Raw genomic sequence first — 21764 nt, forward strand, 5'->3', positions numbered from 1 at the left:
AGCACCTGGCGTCTCAAGGCCAGGTTTTGCAACATGCAACATGCAGTGACGATCTGGCACACCTTCTTGGGTGAGTAGAAAAGGGATCCTCTGTCATATGGAGGCACCGGAATCTGGCCTTCAGGAGGCCAAAGGTGCACTCAATGTTCCTTCTTGTTCGCCCATGTGCCTCATTGTAACGTTCCTCTGCCCTTGTCCTGGCATTCTTCACTGGGTCAGTAGCCATGAAAGGTTGGGGTAATCAGAGTCACCTGCAAATATCGAGGGATACCTGTTAGCCAGACACTCACCCTTAGGGCCAACCCCACACCCATATACCTACATCAACTGTGTGGGGACCATGGGCTCACCTATTAGCCAGGATACTTTGCATTGACATGGGAGATGTACTGGTCCATCAAACACACAGGCCCTCATTCTGACCTTGGCGGTCTTTTCCCAAGACCGCTGAGTTACCGCCGCGGTGAAGACCGCCGACCGCGGCGGTGTGCCGCTGTGCGCATTCTGACCGCTGGGAGCGTTCCGCCGGAAAACCGCCAGCAGCCACACTGGCGGTCGGCGGGAAAGTGGAGACTGGTCAACCTCCACCGCCACGCCAGCAGAACACCGCCCACAGAATTACGACCCACATTTCTGTGTGGCGGTCTTCTGTTGGCGGTCTTCTGTTGGCGGTCACGTCCCTATGGCTCCCGTCGCCTCCCGGAGGACCAACGCACAAGGTAAGTTGATCGTCCGTGAGGGGAGGGGGTGGGGGGGTGTTGTGTGATGTGGGCGTGCATAGGGGTGTGCGTGTGAGTGTGTAGAGGGGGTGTGTGAGTGCGTGTATGCGGGCGGGGGGTGCTGCTGTGTCTATGGGTAATGTGTGCTGTTCGGCAGGTGCGCATGTCGGCATGTATGTGTGCGGGTATGTGTCCCCGTTGTGTATGTGTGTGTAGGGGGTGTGTATATGTGCATGTTGGGGGTGTGTGCATGTCGGGGTACATGTATGTGCATGTCGGGGTGGGGGTGGGGAGGGGGTTCGTACCACCTCTGGGGGGTGTCAGGGGGGTGGAGGGTGTGGGGGGAGGACTCGGGTGGGTAGTGGGGGGTGGGGGAGACCCCTATCAGTGCCAGGGAAGGAATTCCCTGGCCCCGATAGTGCTTACCGCCATGGTTCGCACGGCGGTTCCCGCCCGCAAGAAACCGCGGCGGTAGGCAGGGTCATAATACCCTTGGCGGTTTTGGGACGACCGCCGGGCCGGAGTGCGCAAACTCCAGCCCCGCGGTCATGACCGCCGCGGCGGTCGGAGTGGAGAAGTAGCGGTCGGTCGCGGCGGGGACCGCCGCGGTCAGAATGCCATTTTTAATACCGCCGGTCTGTTCACGGTCCGACCGCCGTCTCTCCGCCGACCGCCAGGGTCAGAATGAGGGCCACAGTCTGCACAATCAGAGAGTGAAAGCTCTTTCGATTTCTGAACACCTGTTAATTTCTCCGGGAGGGGGACAAAGGCAATATGTGTACCATCAATAGCACCAATGATGTTGGGGATATGTCCCATTGCATAGAAGTTGGCCTTCACTGTGGCCAAATCATCCACCTGGGGGAAAACCATGTAGCTGTGCATGCGTTTCATGAGGGCACACAACACTCTGGTCAGCACGTTTGAGAACATAGGCTGTGACATCCCTGATGCCATGGCCACTGTCGCTTGGAAGGAACCACTTGCCAAGAAATGGAGCAGTGACAGGACCTGCACTAGAGGAGGGATCCCTCTGGGGTGGTGCATAGCGCATAGCTGAAATCACGTCTGGCTCCAATTGGGCACACAGCTCTTGGATTGTGGCCCTATCAAGTCTGTAAGTTAGGATAATGTGCCTGTCCTCCATTGTTGCCAGGTCCACCAGGGGTCTGTACATGGGGGTATGTCGCCATCTCCTATTTGAACTGTAGGGTGAAAAACGGTGAGCAGATGGTCATATTCAAACATATAATCAGATTAATATGCTTTTTTTTTACAGAAACAGTATGCAAACATGTAGGTCCGTTGATGTGCCTATGCCTGTTGTGACGCAGTTAGGTGCCATGGCCTGTGTCCCCCTGAAATGGCGGCTGCCTGAACTGTGAGGAGGGAAGTGGAAATGAGGTAATTCTGCTGGTGTTGTGCGCCGTTGCGGGAGGCGGTCAACAACTGCCGTGCAACACTGCATTGGTTATCATTGGGGCCTATGGGTTCCAGGAGCCAATGGTGATGTGCGCCGGCGGTGACGCACCTCCGCGGACGTGACCGCCATTTCCTATTTGTTCACTCACTTGCTAACTGACCTTCAACAGAGAGGACTTACACTGCAAGTGCTGCTGTGACCTGTGTCTGGAAGCGACCATGGCTCGAGTGCTGGGGAAAGAGCCCCTGCCTTCACTTTGGAGGAGTTGGAGCGACTGGTGGATGGGGTCCTACCGCTTACTTTATGGTCCTCCAGACCAACACGTGAGTACACTGTGTGCACGATGCATGGGGCATCAATGTATGGAGTGCTGCGTGTGTAAGCCTCGTGAAGTGAGGGGCTGAGGGGTCCTGGCAGAGCGCTGCATGTATGTTGGTCAATGTATGTGCGTGAGAGGATGGGAGAGATATGTTGGGCCATGAGTATAACAGTCCGGACAGTATGAATAATACCTTTTCTGCTGTATCATTTCCTGCAGGTCAGCACCCATCAGAAAAAGGGTATTTGGTGTACCATCGCCAAGGAGGTGTGGACCCTGGGGGTCTTTGACAGGCAGAGCACCCACTGCCGCAAATGGTGGGAGGACCTGCGCCGCTGGGCAAGGAAGATGGCGGAGGCCCAGCTGGAGCTTTTTCATTTCATGATCAATGAGGAAGGGGTGCCCGTCGTACCTGACCCCCCTGATGTTCCACATCCTGGCGGTGGCCTATCCGGAGTTGGATAGGCGCTTGAAGGCATCACAGCAGCCACAAGGGGGTGAGTACAGATTCAGAATCATGACTTTTGCACGCGTTAAGGTGTTACCTGGGTGGGGGATGCCGGCTGTGGGTGCCCCTAGGCCAGGGGGAACATGGCAGGGTAGGTTCCATGATGGGCAAGCTCAAGTGCATTCCAACCCCAATTATGTTAGTGGGCATCTACTACTGGGCAGGGTCCTGTGGGTTTAAGGTGGGCAGCTAATGGCGTTAGGCATTGTACCCCATGGCCTGGTGACTAGCATTGTAACTGGTAGTGCATGGCCTAGTACATAGGGCTGTTTCCTGTGAGTTGTGTATGCCAACGGTAGTGTTGTTGCTGGCATTGACCAACTGTATCCTCTGTCTCTTCCCCACCCTTTTTGTTCTGTGCATCAGCATCATCTGGCGGAGGAGCAGAGGCACCGGCGACGGAGGGAGCTGCATCCCATGTGGGCCTGGATGCTGAATCCACCAACGGTGAGGGCATCAGTGGGACGGGGGGCGAGGGGAGCACCATGGCGGAGACAGTAGGGGACAGTACCGCCAGCGACTCCTCCTCTGATGGAAGCTCCCTGGAGATGGCAGATACCTCTGTGCCCACCCCAATTACAGGTACAGCCGCCAACCCCCCTACCAGCACCGCCATCCCAGCAGCCCCTCAGTGTGTTTCCCGTGCCCGCTCACCCAGGAGGGTGGGCCTCAGGCACCTCAGACCCAGCCCAGTCAGCCCTGCTGCTCTCAGTGAGGAGGCTATTGACCTCCTGAGATCCCTCTCTGTTGGGCAGTCAGCCACACTGAATGCCATCCAGGGTCTAGCACACCATTTGCAACAAACAAATGCAGACCTGGGGGTCATTCACTCTGGCGTGGCGGCCCAACACGAGCATTCCAGGCTCTAGCCAGCTCACTGATGGCAGCCATTGTCCCTGTCTCCAGCCTCCCCCTCTAACTTCCTCTACCCAGTCCCAATCCCCTCAACTCCAGCCTATCCCAAGCACACCTTCAGACCTGTATGCACCCAAATCAACACACAGAAGTGTCTCAGGCAAACACAAGCACCACACTTCATCCCACAGGCACTCACACAAGCACCATCCAGATGCAGACACACCAACATCCACTGCCTCCACTGTGTCCCCCTCCCAACATCCATGCACACGCCCCCTGTGTCCTCTCCCACTGTGTCTGTGACCCCTCCTCCCAAAGTACACAAATGCAAGCACTGCCCCCTGTGACCTCTCCCACTGTGTCTGTGACCCCTCCTCCCAAAGTACACAAACGCAAGCACTCAGACACCCAACAGCCATCCACCTCACAACAGCATCCAGCCCATGCACCTGCACCCAAACACAGCAGACAGACACCTTCTACAACCACTCCCTCTTCCTCCACTCCCAAACCTTCACCCTCTTCCTGCCCCAGTGTCCCTAAGAAGCTTTTCCTCACCACAATTGACCTATTCCCTGCCCCTCCCCGGCCTTAACTTCAAGCCAGGGTGGCCAGAACCCAGCCCAGCCCCTCAGACACCCAGTCCACGGCCACTGTAGTTTCTGCAGCTACTGCAGGTCCAAGGAGGCACCAGTCAGAACAGCCAGTTGTCCTGCACCACCTGCCAAGGGCAAGAAGGGGACGACACCTAGCAAGGGCAAGATGGGGACACAAGCCAGCAAGGGGAAGGAGGCACCACCAGCCAGCAAGGACAGGAAGGGAACGCCAGCTGGCAGAAGCAAGGATGCACCACCATCTGCCAAGTGCAGGAAGGGGCACACAACACCAGCCATGGCACTTCAGCCATCCTAGGCTGCAGGGGAAGGGCTGGAGCCTCCCCCACCACTGACAGCAACGCCACCTGCACTGCAGCCTCCACCACCACCTGCACCTCCGCCAGCACTGCCACCAGCACCACTGGCAGCAGCAGCAGCCCCAGTGAGCACCCGTCCGAGGCTGCAGTGGAAGGGCTCCCCCCACCACTGACAGCACCGCCACCTGCACTGCAACTGCCATCCACTGAGCAGCCGTCATCACTGGCAAGCAGTGTGTAGTCGTGACTACATTGGCTGAAGTGCATCCTGGCCCATGCAACACCTGTAGGTGTGACACCCAGGTGAGAGACTGTGACCTTGCACCATCCAGGATGAAGTGCACTGGGCATAAACACACTCTCCAGAACCAGTGGAAGAAGGTGTCCATTCACCCCCTCCTTGCCAGGATGAAACACACTGGGCACAAAGCCCCCTACAGAACCAGTGGACGAAGCCATCCACTCACCCCATCCTTGCCAGGATGAAGCATACTGGGCACAAAGCCCCCTCCAGAACCAGTGGAAGAAGTCATCCACTCCCCCCCTCCTTGCCTGGATGAACTACACTGGGCACAAAGCCCCCTCCAGAACCAGTGGGCAACCCACCCACTGTGGCTTTGCACTCTACAGGACCAAGCAGTGGGCAAAAGACCGACTAGAGAGACTGTGGCTTTGCACTCCCCAGGACCAAGCAGTGGGCAACCCACCCACTAGAGAGACTGTGGCTTTGCACTCCCCAGGACCAAGCAGTGGGCAAACCACCCACTAGAGAGACTTGGGCTTTGCACTCCCCAGGACCAAGCAGTGGGCATGTAGCCCTCTTGAGGAGCAGTAGCGTTGTACCATCTTCCTGCTGAGGTGCCCCCCATTCCACGTCCCCCTGAGGTGCCTTTGTGTTTTCGACCTGATGCCCCTGCAGTGTTCTCTCCGTATTGAGGCAGGTGTCAAGTGTGGCCTTGGCCTATGTGTTATGGCCCCATGGGCCACGGACATTTTGGAGTGGGCATTGTCACTCTATTTGTATATCTTGCACATACTGTTTATTGCTTTAAGAACGTATTTATCTAAAATTGTACTATTACACTCATTTTAATCAATTTCTTTGGTCCTTGCGTTATTCCCTTAGGGTTACTGGGTGTATATGTAATGTTGTTGCATCTGTTTGTGTGTATGATGTTGGGGGTGAGGGTGGGGATGAGAGTATTGCGTGTTGCGTGTGTGTTTCACTCTCTTCTCCTCCTTGTGTGCTAGGTGCGGTACTTACCGTGGTCGTCTTTGCCGCCGTTCATGTCCCTGGTGTAGGAGGAGGTAGACCAGCATTGGAAAGATGTACAACTCGGGCTCATGGCGTTGTGGGTCTTCCTTGAGTGTCGAGAGGTGAGTTGTTTTCCTTCTGTGTACTGTTTCCGCCGTGCTTTTGATGGCGTTGGTACCGCCCCGGTAAAGCTGGTAGACTGGTTTGTCAGAATAGAGTGGGCGGTACATTGTCTTCCACCTGGCTGTTGGCGGTTACCGCCACGGTGCTTGATGCTACCACTGAGGCGGTCAGAGTGTTAAAGTGGTTGTCTGTGTTGGCGGTTTCCGCCATGGTCATAATTCAATTTTTTTTACCGCGGGCCTGTTGGAGGTATTACTGCCGCTTTATCACCGACCGCCGTTGTAATGAGGGCCTATATGTCCTACCTTAACCATACACTGCACCCTGCCCTTGGGGCTAACTAGGGCCTACCTTAGGGCTGCCTTACATGTAAGAAAAGGGAAGGTTTAGGCCTGGCAAGTGGGTACACTTGCCAAGTCGAATTTACAGTTTTAAACTGCACACACAGACACTGCAGTGGCAGGTCTGAGCCATGTTTACAGAGCTACTAATGTGGGTGGCCCAACCAGTGCTGCAGGCCCACTAGTAGCATTTGATTTACAAGCCCTGGGCACCTGTAGTGCACTGTACTAGGGACTTACTAGTAAATCAAATATGCCAATCATGGATGAACCAATTACATACACATTTTGTATAGGATCACTTGCATTTTAGCTCTGGTTAGCAGTGGTAAAGTGTCCAGAGTAACAAAAACAGCAAAAACAGAGTCCAGCACACATCAACAACCTGTGAAACAGAGCAAAAGGTTAAGGGAGACCACGCCAAGGATGAAAAGTCTAACAGGTTCTCTAACATGAGAAGTTCTAAAATACCTATGTTTAGAAGTTCTAAAATAACTATGCACAGAGATCCTGTGCAAGTGGGAGAAGGATGAAACACACTACCTGATACATTCACAATATCATATCATAGAAGACACATTCCCCAGGAGAGATAGAGAGAGTGCAGCTAGGTCAAGAATGGGCCCCACATGTCCTTGACTGCTAGTGATAGTCATAAAATGTATATATTATCTTTATCTTTTCATATGAGGCCACAGCATACATATCATTTAGCCCATGTTCTGTGAGTGGTACAACATTTGACTTCCAATGAAACAGAATCCCTACTTTGGTCACTGTAAGGCCCTTGCAACCCATCTACTCACGTGAAAGGGCGTTGTGAGCAGGGAAGATGTGTCATGTAAAAGGGCAATGCTGCTCATCACGGGGTTGATCCCTAGACTTGTGATAATCAAGCCCCACACGTCCCTCTACTTGGGCCTTAACTGCAAGCACACTATGTGAGTGATGTTGTGAGAGGTGTATGACACCTCCAGTTAACAGAATGTTGCGACATGCGCACTATAAAAAGTTTGCCCGCAAACCAGCATCATTCATGTAGTCATGTTTAGTAAATTAATTTAAGGGTTACCCTTCTTGAAGGGTCTTTTCCTGGGTTTTCAGTAATGTGGAGCCATGCATCTTCCTCAAAATCCACCACCCAGTTTTACCGACCACCAACAGGCATAGGCAAAGCTCAGTTGGTTTAGAGAAGAGGGCATCAGTCAGTGCTGCATAAAGATCAGAAATTATTTTTGAGAAGATATTGTAGGATTTTGTTTGTGAATAGAACATAAGGTCTATTTCCCACAATAGATGGGAGGCTATGGCTCAATTATGTATAACACTAGCATTGGGAGAGGGGCAGGTTGTATTTTAGTGCCAGCGTCAGATAAGGAAAATCCCCATTCTGTAGCAGGTTGTTTGGACAAAGTACCCCCTCCTGAGTGAGCCATGGAGACCATTCTATTTCAGTGCCACACACTTATCTGTATATAGGGGCTGGGAGTGTATCCAGGCCGAGTTGCCCAGTAAGGAGTGTGCAGGAGTGTTGAGTTGCAGCTAGGATTGGATGTTGCACATGGCATGTGGGTGAACAAGAAAATTCCTTTCATCAATTACGAGGCTAGCCAATACATTCAGTATGATGAAGTTAAAGGCTCAACGCTGAGGTGAAAGAGTAAAGTTTGGATGCTTTCAGTCAGGGCCTACTGTCTGCCCAAATGAAGCACCAAAAAAGGTTGTATATCTCTCGAAGTGTGGGGGTCAGCATATTTAGGGAAAGTATACTAAAGATGTACAGAAATCACTGCATGATGTTCATTTTCATGATCTCTACCCCACAGTAATAGAGGTAGTTTTGACCAAGCAGCAAATCTCACTTCAACCTTGTCCACGATGGGGAGTATATTGTCAGAAACCATGTTTGTAAATCAGGGTGGAGGAGAATCCCTTAATATCTGAGGTGAGAAGTTAGCCACTGGAAGGGCGATGCACCTAACAAGGCTTTGGTTTTGGACACTATTATCAGCATCACCTCATATGTAGACCAGTTTAATTAAAGGTGAAGGAATGAGTCACCGTCATCAGGGCCAGTATTGAGGTCGACTGTCCAGAGACCAAAGGATACTGCAGCATAGTACATTGCTTTGTGCTCCCCATTGCATGTTATACCATGGATTGTGGGGGTGCTCGAATGGCAGCTGCTGGTGGTTCCAATGCCAATTGGAACAACAGGTGGGAGAAGGGTCATCCCAGTCTCGTGAGTTATGTGATAGAAAAATGTGCAGATGCAAAACCTGCACATGGCAGGAAGGCCATTGGAGTGCAACAAAGTCACCATTCTTTGGAAGGAAGAGGGCACTCAGACTCATTAAATCAATTACCTGCAACAGGTATTGAGACTTGGCCTTCTTGTCATCTAAGGAGACCAGTATATTTTTTACATTGTCATCTATAACTTTCTATAGTAAGTGGAGAGGGTCCTGATTTCTTAGAGGATGAATCAGCTACAATGCTTACATGGGAGGTTTCAATAAATGAAGGGATGTAGGATTTCAGACTATTAACCAGTATTTTTTCTAAGATCTTGATATTCACATTAATTTAAGAAATGGGCTGGTAATTGGTGCGGTAAGTGGGGGGTCATTTATTGAGTTTAGGTATTATGGAAATTTGCACATTGTGGAAATCTGAGACACAGATCTGGGGTTAATAATTTCCTTAAAGAGATTTCTTAAGACATGGAGTATCAAAGGTTTAGTTATTTTATAAATTTCTATTGGTAACCCAACTTCCTTAGGTGCCTTAAGCATTGCCATCCATTATATGGCCTGCACTCTCCCCACCTTCACTGCTGAGTGCTCAGATAGGAATTTCAGGAGTTAAAAGACATCTATGAATGTGTATGTCACTGTCTGTGCCTGTGGATTCTTGGAGGTGTATAGAGTTCAATTGTTTGAAGGGTTTGTCAGAAGTATGCCATGTGAGTAGCAGGGGCAGTCTTGTTGGACTCAGCCTGCTTCAGCTGGGCTTCAGACATCCTGCCATTTTCTCCCCATGCACATTGTTTTAGGTAAAAGAGAGCAGTGGCAGCTTCTCATGTGTATATCTTTTTAAGGGAGTGTTTAGCTGTAATTTTGAGGATGTCCGGTCATTATAATCTCAAGTAAGGCATCTCACTTTATCCTCCAGGTTACGTCTTTCAGTTTCTCTTTGTCATTTAGAGTCTGCTGAGTCTCTCTTCATTCTCCAGAAGACAAGCTTTACCAGTTATCCAAAGTATGTGAGTGGAGGAAACAGTGACCTCTTTGTCATCCAAATATTGCTTGAGATAGCAACATAACCATTCCTTTACATCAGGGGTTCAATATCTGGTGATATTAATCTGCCAGTTTGGTGTTGGTTGTTTAAGTGACACAGGATTGCAATCCATTATGATAAGGTCATGGTTGGAGGTGTTGTTAAGTGTTGTGGAGGTGCTGTTAGGTGAAATAAAGGAGAGCATTAAGTGACAAATGTAGTGTCATGTGCGTGTGATTAATGGAACCCTTTTGGCTCCTGAATAACTCTGTAGAACTGTGATTTAAGTGTCAGAACACAGTGAAGTGAATGCAGGTTTAGAATGTTGAATTTGCGGTTAAACGCAGACGTATAATATATCGCTCCGTGTGTGGCATATTCATTGGTTGTGTACCCAGGGTGGGGAAAAAGCTACAGCTGGGGACGAGATAGGGAATGAGTAACCTGAAGATCAACTGTGCTCTCCCAGAGAGTTTGCTGTGGTCTGAGAAAACTGCTCATGAGTGCCACGCGTGCCTTAGTTGAAGTGCAGGGTCAGCATTTGGCATATGTGGAGTCAAAGCACAACTCCAGCTGCAGAGAAGTACTGCCCTGCTATGCAATATAAAACTATACAGTTTACGGAGTGATAACGATAAAGGTGGTCACAAACAGATACAGAAAAGAGTGCTAGCTAACTAAACAGTTGATAACAAAGCATACAGTTGTTACACTTACCAGATCCTTAAGCAGAAGAGCTCTATGACCTCAGCGGCGGGTGAGGAGACACAAGAAGAAGCACAAGGGTTGTGCTTACTGAGCTTTCTAATACCTGCAGTGGCATACCACAAAGATGCCGTGTGGCAGCTCAGCACAACTCCATCAGTGTTAGGAAAGCGAACAGCTGTAATGGACACCAAGAAAGAGGTCACAGTTCCACAAACTGTCAAAAATGACACTGAGGTCAGCACGTCACAAAGATAGTGTGCATGAACAAATTCACATAGATTCCCCCAGGGGAGTCTGAGAGAATTACAGTTGCAGTGTTAGCCAGACCCATGAATAGTTACACTGCTGCCGCCTTTCTGAAACAACCACCAACATTTAATTGCAGCACAAATCTAGATATCGGCGATAGATGAACTGCTTCTATAGAGACATTTGATGATTTAATTATTGCACTAGAATAAAGTCATAAGGAAAATGCTGCAAACTGATGAAGTTATGTACTGTCAAATTAAAGAAACCTTGAATCTCAAGTTCAATCCAATGACAAATGTAGATTACAAAGGTATAATTTTTAGTCAAGACTGACAAAGATTTGATGAAAGCATATAAAAACTTGTTGAGACTCTGGATATGCTCATCAAACACTGTAAGTTTAATAAATATTATGATGTGGAAGCAAAACGTCTCAGAGTTACCGATGGATGTCTGTCAGATTCACTCAGACGACAAATGCTGAGAGAAACTCTGAGTCTGGAGTGAGTTGTAATGGCTGCCAGAGCTGAAGAGCATGCTGTTCAACAAACTGCTGACATGGAGGCCAGAGGGGCCCAAAGTGAGTCAGTCATGAATATGAAAAGCTGAAGGACACACGTGGTTGTCTCCAAGGAAAAGTTGTGTTTCTGGTGTGGATTGTCATTTCTACATGAAGGTAAACCATCAAATATGCAAAGACTGTGGAAAGATGTACCATTTTGTAATGTTTTGTAAGGTGAAGGAAAAAGTAAGTGTGTAACAATGAGAAAACAAGATGGCTGACCGAACATTCCAAAAGCGGTGTTTGACACACACTGTTAGAAATTGGGTCTCTAGCTAGCAGTGGTTTGCACCTTGTCTAACTAGGAACCACAATCCTAGTCAGGGTAGGTAAACTACACTCCCTAAATTAACCTGTGCTCACCCTCTCATAGCTTGGCACAGAGCAGTCAGGCTAAACTTAAAGGCAATGCATAAAGTATTTGTGCAAGACAACATACAGTAATACAGTAAAAACACCACAAAAGACTCCACACTGTTAAGAAAAATAAAGAATATTTATCTGAGTAAAACAAGACCAAAACAACAAAAATACAATTAGTAGAAGTCGGGATATGAATTTTTAAATATTTAGGCCCTCCTTACGAGGCTGGCGGTCATGAGACTGCAGCCTCACTTTGCCAGCCGTAAGGACCACCACATTAAGAGTTATGAGGCTTGGCAGGCAGCAAGCCTCCACAACCCTGCCTGACCTGCTGGTGCGGTTGCACCACCGTGGCTGGAGGGGAGCACCTCCAACCTGATTACGAGGTTGCAAACTGCCAGGCTTTCCGTGGCAGTCAAAAACCCTGGCGGTCATGCACCTGGTGACAGCAGTCTGGCACACACATGCACACATGTCCCCACACATCCCCCCACCCATCCACACACTCACAAACACCCCTCCACCCCTTCATGCACGCTTGCATTCACATACACCCCATTCAGCCTATGCACACATGCACTCAGACACCCCGACTCACTCCCATTCATCCACACAGACACCCCCACACACGTGATCATACACGCACACACACATTCACATTCTATCGCATACACGCACGCATTCACCACCCCCTCCCCCGTCTGCAGACACACACACACACAGACAGGCACCCTCCCCCTCTTTCGGATGCCCACTTACCTCTCCGTCGATGAGGATGTCCGGGAGGGGATGGGTCCTGGCAGTATTGCATCGGCAGCACCATTACGGCTTGTAATACAGCAGGCAGAGTCCTGCTGATGTGGCAGTGCTGGCGACTTTCCACCACAAATATGGTGGATGGCTGCCAGCACTCATAGTATGGTAGTCTGCAGACTGTGCTGGTGGTAAAGTGGCAAGTTTGGCTTTGGCGGTCAGGGGAACTGACCGCCAAAGTCAAAATGAGGGCCTAAGACCCTCATTACGAGTTTGTAGGGAGGAAAATGCCGCCTGCCAAACTCCTGTGGTCAAGTTCCCGTGCCCCCTATTATGAGTTTCCGGCTGTTTCCGGACACTGGGCCAGCGGGAAACAGCCCACAACATTGACGCTGGCTCGATTATGAGCCGGCGGCAATGCTGCAGTGCGTAGGGTGCAACAGCACCCGTTGTGCTTTCACTGTCTGCTAACATACAGTGAGAAGCGCAACGGGCTGTCTATGGCTCATGCCAAGCGCATGGGCAGTGCAGGGGCCCTCATGGGGGCCCCTGTGCCCCGTCTCCACCAGCTTTTACATGGCAGTGCAACATCCATGTAAAAGCTGGCAGTGAGGGTGGGTCGTAATTATTACAGTGGAGGGAAACTGGCGGTGATGGCGGTTCAACCATGGCCAAACCGTGGTTAGACCATCACTGCGAATCTGGCAGTCTGTGGACAGCCACATTCGAAATGAGGGCCAAAATGTGAAAACAGTGCTTAGGAGTGAATGACGGTTTCAAGGTTACTTGAGGATGTGAGAGACCTGTACAAAGTCAAAATCTAGGCCGACTGCGATGGAGGGTTGGCAGGCTACAGGAAACATGCAGGTCCCGCTGAAACAGTACCTTTGGAGGAGCAATGCATTGGTGGTGGGGACACAATGTGTCAATATATCTCCCTCACTTGGGGCAATGAGCCATCATCAGGCTCTGTTGAAGTGGATGCAATTTGTCATCAATAGACTGCACAGAGAGTCACTGTTGGGTCACACAGTAATGAAGTTGCTGCTGTCCCTCGGGTAGCCACTGTGTCATCGATGGGGATGCAAAGCTGTCACCCAGGTCAGATGTGTTTTGAAGGCAGGCTGTCAGGCATACAGGGCAGTGAGGGCAGATAAATGCTCACTTTCTTAAAGTGGCATTTCTAAAATAGTAATAATAAATCCAACTTTACCAGTAAAGAGGGTTTATCATTACAATTCCAATGATATCAAAAATGATTCAGCTGCTCCTTTCTGATCAGGAATTACAGCTTAAAACTATTTTAAAGAATTCCCAATGCAGGCCTATGGGAGGAGCAAGCCTCCCAGTAATGAAAAACAACTTAAGGAGTTTTTCATTAACACAACATGTGAAACTTAAAAGTACATGTCCTGCCTTTTACTTATGTGGCATCCTGCCCTATGGACTATCTAGGTCTATTTTATGGGTGACATATGTAAGAAAAGGGGGGTTTGAGGCTTGGCAAGACATTTCAAGTGCCAAGTTAAAGTGGAAGTGAATTGCACACACATGATCTGCACTGGCAGGCTCGAGACATGCTTACAGGGCTTCTTAGGTGGGTGGCACAAACAGTGCTGCAGGCCCACTAGTAACATTTAATTTCTAGGCCCTGGGTATATGATATAGCACTTTACAAGGGACTTACAAGTAAATTAAGCATGCCTGTTGTGGATATACCAAAGGTATTGTGTTTAGAGGAGAAGAACAAACACCTTAGCACTGGCTAGAAATTTACTTTACAAGGGACGTACAAGTAAATTAAGTATGCCAATTGTGGATATACCAATGTTATAATGTTTAGGGAAGAATAACAAGCACTTTATCACTGGTTAGCAGTCCTAAGGCCAACAAAGCAGGAGGTAAAGGGCAAAATGTCTGGGGTAAGACCACCCTAAGGATGCCAGGTCTAACACTTGTCCTCCACAGCTGAAAGTGGCGAGAGATACCCAACCTCTAGGCAGGAAAACCTAGATGGACCATCAGCATTGGCGTGACCTACCCCAGGTCTGTGCTCCACCCTGAAGTCCATACCCTATAGGGAAATGGACCACCTCAACAGTTTGGGATTTTCATCACTCATTTGCATGAGCCACCTAAGGACCCTGTGTTCAGTCTGAATCAGAATGTGAGTGCTAGGTATGGCCTCAACTTCTTCTGGGCCCAAACCACAGTAAAAGCTTCTATCTCAATAGCACTCCACCTCTGTTCCTGGGAGGTAACCTCCAAGAGATGAAGGCTACAGATTGGTCACAACCTTCTTTATGGAACTGTCATCAAACTGCCACAATGCATGCTCTTAAGCATCTCTTCAAATGATAAACTCCTTGAAGAAATCAGTGGCCTAGAACATAAAGAATGCTTTTTGGCATGTCTCTGTCCAATTCATATTTCTGGGCTGCCTCTTAGAAGTCAGATCAGTCAAGGGAGCAACAATGGTGCCATGTCCCTCGACAAATCTCCCATAGTACCCAGGGAGGCCCAAGAATGTTTTCACCTCAGTCTGGGTTTAGGGGGCTTCTAGGCAATGATAGTTTCAATCTTGATCTGGAAAGGCTGTACCTTACCACTGTGCCCTAGGTGTTCCCAAATACACCATTTACACCTGCCCTATTTGGCACTTACTGTCCCTGCTAGTCAGGCCTGTCTATTGCATTGTTTGAAGCACTTCCCAGCTGCTCCTCCCAGCTGCTACTGAAGAACGCTATGTCACCTATGTAAGCAACAGAGAAGGTCTCCAACTCAGAAAGGACCTGGTTCACCAGCCTCTGGACAGTGGCAGAGGTGGTCTTTAAACCAAAGGACATCAGTCTATGCTGACAGAGGCCCTCTGGAGTGGAGAAGGCTGACTGCTCCTTGGCTCCTTTAGTTAGGGTGATCTGCACGTACCCTGAAGTAAGATCAATAGTACTTTAGTATTGGGCAGCCACTAACCTGTCAATCAGCTCGTCAGCCCCCTGGGATGTCATGAGCATAGACTTGGTCTAATTTAGTCATCTTTAATCCATACAGAATCTCACTTCAAGTGTGGTGCATGGTGGGGAAGCTTTTAGTAATAGAACCACAGTCCCGGACCAGGGACTACTGGAGGGTTCTATCACCCTCAACTCCAGCATTTTAGCAGCCTCACTCTTGATGCTGGCCCTCAACTTCTCTGACAACCTGTAAGATGTGTTCTTGACAGGGAGGTTGCCCCCTCTGTCCACATAATGGATACACAGGTACACAGGTGGGTAATCCCAGGAGTATGGGAGAAAAGCAAGGAGTAAATTTCTAACACTTTGTGACAGTCCCTCTGCTGTTCAGGCATCAGAGTAGGGGTCATGATCACTCCTTCCACAGACCCATCCTTCTCCTTGGAAGCCAAGAGGTCAGGCAGAAGTTCACGCTCCTCATCATGAACTCCATTAATCACCAACAGCATGGTGACTGCAGACCTCTAAAAGTGTGTTTTGAGGCGGTTGATATGAAGCACCCTGTGGGTTTGCCTATGAGTCTTAATGTCCACCACGTAGATGTCCATACCCTTATTTTAAATCACCTCATAGAGCCACCAGCCAGTGGTCACGGAGGGCCCCAGTTTCCACATGTTCCATCAGCCACACTTTATGTCCAGGCTGGAATTCCTAAGTGGTTGAATTTTGGTCATACCACTCCTTGATAACAGCCTGGCTGGCTTCAAAGTTGTCAGAAGCTTGCTTCCACAACTTAGCCATTTGGCTTTGGCAGGCCTGCATGAAGCTTACTCCATCATGGGGTAATTTCTTGAACGCTTTCTCCCAACCCTCCGTCATCAAACCAAGCTGTCTTCTTACAGGGTGCCCTTTTAGAAGCTCAAAGGGGCAGAAGCCCACTCCCTTCTGTGGTACCTTCCTGTAGGCAAACCTTTAACAGGCCCTCAGGCAGACTTCTGATCATGCCTTTCAGGGTCCTGTTGAACCTTTCAACAAACCCATTTGTTTGGGGGCGGTAAGGGAAGAAGAACTTCTATGGTACACCACACTCTTTCCTCATGGACTGTATATATGCAAACATGAAATTGGTGCCCCTGTCAAAACCAATTCCTTGGGGAAACCCACCCGGGTAAAAATCCCTAGCCTTTAACTTTTTCTTTCTCTGTTTTCTGATTGGTGTGGCAGATCACGCAGGTCCTGCAGAACATGGCTGAGGATGTCCTGATCTTAGGCCAATAAAAGTGGGGGACAAGCCTTGCAAAGGTCTTGTCTTGGCCAAAGTGTCCCACCAGGGGAATCTCATGATCCAGCTCCATAGGAAAGCCCTGAAGCATTAGGGACCACCAAGGCCCTTGTTGTCCCATGCACAGGAGTCTTATGCTCACTGTAAAGGAGGTTGTCATCCCAGTAAATTTGATAGCTCCCAGAGATATCACCGGCTGATTGGGCTTCGGCCTGTCGCCTCATGCCCTTAAGGGTTGGGCACCGCCTACAGAACTCCTCCTTGGTGGGCCCTCCTTTTACATGCCAATCAGCAGGTGTAGGCAGATAACCTAGGTAAGCAGTGCCCTCCTCAGTGTCTGAAGGACAGCCACCGCAGGTGCCTCATCCATCTTACTGGGATTAACCTTAGGGGCTGGTTTACCACACCCTAGGCCTTTCCACTTTTCAGTAGCTGGCTGGGCCATTGTTCCAGGCTCAAGCCCTTCTTGACTCCCCTTCCAGGCAGCCATGGACCTTGTGGTAGAGGAGATCCAATGAGGTAACCCCAACATCTCCAGATGAGACTTGAGTTCTACCTCCTTTCAGTCAGAGGACTCAAAGTCATTACCTAACAAATAATGCACATGCATGGTAGCGCTTACATCAACCTCCAGAGATCCTGTAACCCTCCCACTCTAATGGAACAAGGGCCATGAGATATTGACCCTTTCTGTTGTCAGCCACCTCAACGTGGTGGAATTCATGGGGAATCACTTGCCCTGGGTAAACAGCTGATGTCTTGACATAGTCATGCAAGCACCTGTGTCCCTCAGAGCCTCAGCACTTTGTATATTGATAGTGATCCATTGCCCACATGTTGTAGTATTAAAGGGCACATGGATATTGGAAACCATTTCACTATCACCCAAGGTCACTAGGGTAACCCCACTAAACTCCCCCCATTAACTGGGACAAACTCCTTCCCCAGCAGAATGCTGCCCACCCATGGGTTCCTACCTCCAGTGGGAGGGTGTGCTCTTTTTGGACACTTGGGTGGTCATTACAACCCTGGCGGACGGTGTTAAAGCGGCGGTAAGACCGCCAACAGGCCGGCAGTAAAACGTTTGGTATTACGACCATGGCGGAAACCGCCAACAAAGACAGCCACTTTAACACTCCGACCGCCACGGCGGGTCAAACAAACAGCTCAGCGGTCACCGCCAACAGACAGGCGGAGGACAATGTACCGCCCACACTATTATGACAGGCCAATCCGCCACCTTTTCCGGGGCAAATTCACCGCAGATAAAAACACGGCGGAAACAGGCATTTCGAATGAAAAACGCTCACCTCTACACACTCCACGAGGAAGGAGGACACCATGGAGCCGGAACTCCATATTCTTCCTGCGAAACTCTTCCTGCTCCTGTACCAGGTGAGTACTGCACCTACGACACAGGGGAGGGGGGAGGCTAAAAACAGGGACACACACCCACACCCACACCCACTACAAAACACACACCAATGCATATCTATACATTACAGTTACACCCCCCAAACCCCCCCAGAAGAATGCAAAGACAAAAGGAAATGAGTGTAACCATTGTAATATATCAAAATTCAGTGAGGAAAAATATACATATATACACTATTAACAAAATATACACCACGATTAATAGTCCAGGTATTGCACCATTTATAGTCCGTGGACCACTGGGCCCAAAATGCATGGTCGAGGCCCACACACAATACCAGATCAAAACAGAGAGAACACTGCTGGGGCATCAGATAGAAATACAACAGGCACCTCAGGGGGAAGGGAAGGGGGGCACCTCAGCCGGATGAGTGCACGACGCCAGATCCACGAGGGGCCTCCATGCCCATTGATGAATCCTGGGGAGTGCAAAGCCACAGTCTCTCAAGTCTCTCCAGTGGGTGGTTTGCCCACTGTAACATCCTGGGGAGTGCAAAGCCACAGTCTCACAAGTCTCTCCAGTGGGTGGTTTGCCCACTGTACCATCCTGGGGAGTGCAAAGCCACAGTCTCACAAGTCTCTACAGTGGGTGGTTTGCCCACTGTACCATCCTGGGGAGTGCAAAGCCACAGTCTCTCAAGTCTCTCCAGTGGGTGGTTTGCCCACTGTACCATCCTGGGGAGTGCAAAGCCACAGTTTCACAAGTCTCTACAGTGGGTGGTTTGCCCACTGTACCATCCTGGGGAGTGCAAAGCCACAGTCTCTCAAGTGGATAACAGTCTCCACTGGTTCTGGCGGGGGCTTGGTGCCCAGAGTGCTTCATCCTGCCAAGGACAGAGGTAGTGGATGCATGTCTCCACTGGTTCTGGAGGGGAATTGGTGCCCAGAGTGCTTCATCCTGCCAAGGACAGAGGTAGTGGATGCATGTCTCCACTGGTTCTGGAGGGGGACTGGTGCCCAGAGCGCTTCATCCTGCAAAGGACAGAGGTAGTGGATGCATGTCTCCACTGGTTCTGGAGGGGGCTTGGTGCCCAGAGTGCTTCATCCTGTGCAGGACAGAGGTAGTGGATGCATGTCTCCACTGGTTCTGGAGGGGGCTTGGTACCCAGAGTGCTTCATCCTGCCAAGGACAGAGGTAGTGGATGCATGTCTCCACTGGTTCTGGAGGGGGACTGGTGGCCAGAGTGCATCACTCACCCCGTGACGGTCCCTGTTGCGTCAGTGCCCCTGCCGCTCATGGGCTAGCGGTGCTTGAGTTGGCGGTCCTTGTCCTGTTCAGCGGTGCTTGCCCTGTTCAGCGGTGCTTGAGTTGGCGGTGCTTGCCCTGTTCAGCGGTGCTTGACTTGGCGGTCCTTGTCTGTTCAGCGGTGCTTGCCCTGTTCAGCGGTGCTTGAGTTGGCGGTGCTTGCACTGTTCAGCGGTGCTTGACTTGGCGGTCCTTGCCCTGTTCAGCAGTGCTTGCCCTGTTCAGCGGTGCTTGAGTTGGCGGTGCTTGACCTGTTCAGCGGTGCTTGTCTTGGCGGTCCTTGCCCTGTTCAGCGGTGCCTGAGTTGGCGGTGCTTGCCCTGTTCAGCGGTGCTTGACTTGGCGGTCCTTGCCCTGTTCAGCGGTGCTTGCCCTGTTCAGCGGTGCTTGACTTTGCGGTCCTTGCCCTGTTCAGCGGTTCTTGCCCTGTTCAGCGGTGCTTGCCCTGTTCAGCACGCCTGCCCTGTTCAGCAGTGCTTGCCCTGTTCAGCGGTGCTTGACTTGGCAGTGCCTGCCCTGTTCAGCGGTGCTTGCCCTGTTCAGCGGTGCTTGACTTGGCGGTGCTTGCCCTGTTCAGAGGTGCTTGACTTGGCGGTCCTTGCCCTGTTCAGCGGTGCTTGACTTGGCGGTCCTTGCCCTGTTCAGTGGTGCCTGTCCTGTTCAGCGGTGCTTGCTCTGTTCAGCGGTGCTTGACTTGGCGGTCCTTGCCCTGTTCAGCGGTGCTTGCCCTGTTCAGCGGTGCTTGACTTGGCGGCCCTTGCCCTGTTCAGTGGTGCGTGCCCTGTTCAGCGGTGCTTGACTTGGCGGTCCTTGCCCTGTTCAGCGGTGCTTGACTTGGCGGTGCCTGCCCTGTTCAGCAGTGCTTGCCCTGTTCAGCGGTGCTTGACTTGGCGGTCCTTGCCCTGTTCAGCGGTGCTTGACTTGGCTGTCCTTCATTGCCCAGCTGCGCTGGGGCTGGCGGTCCTTCATTGGTCAGCTGGGCTGTGGTTGGCGGGGCCCTCCTGGGCAGCTGGGCTGTGGCTGCGGGGCCCTCCTGGGCAGCTGGGCTGTTGGTGGCGGGGCCCTCCTGGGCAGCTGGGCTGTGGCTGGCGGGGTCATCCTGGGAAGCTGGGCTGTGGCTGGCGGGGTCCTCCTGGGCAGCTGGGCTGTGGCTGGTGGGGTCCTCCTGGCCAGCGACGATGGGGCTGGCGGTGGCCTCCTGGCCAGCGACGATGGGGCTGGCGGTGGCCTCCTGGCCAGCGATGATGGGGCTGGCGGTGGCCTCCTGGCCAGCGGGGATGATGGCGGTCTTCTCCGCTGTGCTGCTCCTCCCAGACTTGCCGGGTTTCTTCTGCCCTTTCCCCACCTTGGGAGGAGTCACAGCTGAGTCCACGCTCCCCCCGGGACTCCTGTGAGCGGCTTGGGTGGCTGGAGTCTTCCCCCTCTCCCGCCGGGCACTGGCCAACTTCTGGTGCTTCACAGGGGGGGAATGGCTATGCTGTGGCTCTGTGACACACTGGCTGGCCTGGTGGCCGCTGCACTCCACATACCTGTGACAACAGGCACCACTGGTCCCGGAGATTTTGTGGCTGAGGTGCTAGTTCGGGACCTATGAGTTGGATGGGGGGGTGGTGGGAAATAGGTTAAGGGTGGACAGGAAAAGTTGTTTGGAGACACTGGGACGGGTAGCTGGAGGGGGTTTGGGAGTGGAGGAAGAGGTGGTGGTTGTAGGAGGTGTAAGTTTTGTGGCTTTGGGTGCAGGTGCATGCGCTGGAGGCAGTTGTGAGGTGGATGTATGTTGGGTGGGTGTGTGCCTGCATTTTTGTATCTTGGGAGGGGGCGTCACAGACACACTGGGAGAGGACACAGGGGACGTGTGAATGGTATTGGGGGTGGTGAGTGCACGTGAGTGGGGTGTGGTGGTGGGTGTGCTGGTGCAGACGTAGTGGCTGTAGTGGTAGTGCATGCAGGTGTGAGTGGAGACGAGACTGTTAGGGAGGAGGGAGACAAGGAAGAGGGGGACACAGTGGAGGCAGTGGATGTTGGTGTGTCTGTATGTGTGTGATGCTTGCGTGAGTGCCTGTGGGATGTGTGGTGCTTATGTTTGCCTGAGCTTCCCTTGTGTGGTGAGGTGTGTGCAGACTGGTCTGATGGTGTGCTTGGGATAGGCAGAGGTACAGGGGATTGGGTCTGGGTGGAGGAAGTTGAAGGGGGGAGGCTAGACACAGGGACAATGGCTGCCATCAGTGCTGAGGCCAGAGTTTGAAAGGTTCGATGAAGGGCCGACTGACCAGAATGAATGCCCTCCAGGGATGCATTGGTTTGTTGCAACTCCCTTTCTACACCCTGGATGGCATTCAAAATGGTAGACTGCCCAACAGTGAGGGACCTGAGGAGGTCAATGGCCTCCTCACTGAGGGCAGCAGAGGTGACAGGGGCAGGGGCTGAGGTGCCTGGGGCGAAGGTGATGTCCACCCTCCTGGGTGAGCGG

This window comes from Pleurodeles waltl, chromosome 1_2 (genome assembly GCF_031143425.1).
Source record: "Pleurodeles waltl isolate 20211129_DDA chromosome 1_2, aPleWal1.hap1.20221129, whole genome shotgun sequence".
NCBI lineage: Eukaryota > Metazoa > Chordata > Amphibia > Caudata > Salamandridae > Pleurodeles > Pleurodeles waltl.